Genomic DNA, 1,958 nt, shown 5'->3' on the forward strand with positions numbered 1-1,958 from the left:
CGCCCCTCCTCCCCACACGCCCCATCCCGTCCCCTGTTCCACAGGCGTTCCCAGGGCCTGTGCCAGCTCAGGGGGTCCCCGCCGCCTCCCTGACCTTCATCGCCTCCGCTCCCCACAGCCCCGCCCTCCGTTCTGTTCTCCCTTGGGGAGCCGTGGGTCTGGCTTCAGGCGCGGGCGCATCCCGCGTGGTTCCCACCCACAGGGTCCTCTTTGGGGCAGCGGTTTTCCCTTGTGCAGGTCCCCTTCCCACTATACCAGGACGTACGTGCACAATCTTTCATATGAAAGATTTAGCGTGATTAAAGTTTTAAGTTCATTCAATAATTCATTCCAAAAATGTATTTTGAGCCCCAGTCATCCCAGATAAAATAATCATCCCCCAATAACCAAGTCCCCTTCAGGAAACCAGATAAACCAGTCATCTCCTGGATAACCCAGGCACCCCTCAGATAACTCATCCCATATAACCCAGTCACCCCCAGATAACCGTCACCCCAGAGAACCCAGCCACCCCTCACAGAACCAAGTCACCCCCCAGGCAACTCAGTCACTCCCAGATAACCCAGAGCAGTGAGTTCCAGCCCCTCTGGGTGTGGCTGCTGGGTGGGTGCCTTTGTTTTTCAGATGCACTTTCTGCTTTTGCACGGGTGCCTCTCCATGCTTTCCAGAAGTGCTGGGCCAGTCCACACTCACACCATCAGTGAAAAGGCTTCCTGTCCCTGTCTTCTTTCCAGCTCTCAGACCTATCCACCTTCTAGTATCTACCATTCTGAGGCGGGGAGTGTAGCTTCGAGGTGCTCTGAGTTTCTTTATTCCTAGCGGTTTGTGTTCACGGTCTGTTCAAACCCTGAGCATCACTGGTCAGAGCTCACTCCAACCCTGAACTCCTGGGCTCAAGCAATTCCCCCACCTTGATCCTCCAAGTAGCTGGCATTATAGATGCATGCCACACCTGGCTTTTTTACACTGTTACTCTTATTTTTTGAGACAAGGTCTCTCTGTTGTCCAAGCTGGAGTGCAGCGGTGTGATCTTGGCTCACTGTAACGTCCGTCTCCTGGGCTCAAGGGATCCTCCCACCTCATCCTCCTGAGTAGCTGGGACTGCAGGCGTGCACCACCATACCTGGCTAATTGCTTTGATAGAGATGGGGTTTCGCCACGTTGCCTAGGTTGGTCTTGAATTCCTGGGCTCAAGTGATCCTCCTGCCTCAGCCTCCCAGTGTTGGGACTATAGGCATAAGCCACTGCACCTGGCCTTAAAATTTTTTTTATCTGTAGAAACAGGGTCTCACTATATTGCTCAGGATGGCCTCAAACTCCTGATCCCTCCAGTCCCCCCACCCCCTGCCTTGGCCTCCCACAGTATTGGGATTTCAGGCGTGAGCCATGCTGGGATTGCAGGCATGAGCCACTGCACCTGCTGCATTTGTTTGGCATGTTGCCCCCCTGCCTGGGGCAGCATCTGGGCCACAGCAGCTTTTCAGTGAACAAGGATGGTTGAGTGGATGTGATCTTGCATGCCTGTTGAGCGCCACTGAGCACCACTGGCCAGTCACTGTCTCGCACAGGAAGTGGTGGGAGCTTGACAAGAGGAACGACTGTGGCAGAGCCGGGACCTGGATTCAAACTCGGCACCCTGGCTGCCATCCTCATTCCAGGTGAGTGGAACGATGAGCAAAGGTCCGTGATGACACCCTGGCCGCCTAGCCTGCTACCCTCCTCAGGAGGATGTGTGGGAGAGTGAAAGGTCCACCCCTGCGGTCTTCACACTCCAGTGGCCCAGACTGGAGGAGTCTTCCCAAATCCCCATATTGTGGGAGCAGCTGCTTCTTTCTCTTGGTGATACATTAAGAGATTTCAACACATGGAATGATCTTGAAGATGGTGAGTGCTGTGCAAAGCTTGTATTCCCATCTCTTTCTTTTTTTTGTTTTTTTTTTTGTTTGTTTTGTTTTTTT

This window comes from Rhinopithecus bieti, unplaced genomic scaffold, assembly GCF_001698545.2.
Source record: "Rhinopithecus bieti isolate Rb0 unplaced genomic scaffold, ASM169854v2 scaffold_17174, whole genome shotgun sequence".
In the NCBI taxonomy this organism is placed as follows: domain Eukaryota; kingdom Metazoa; phylum Chordata; class Mammalia; order Primates; family Cercopithecidae; genus Rhinopithecus; species Rhinopithecus bieti.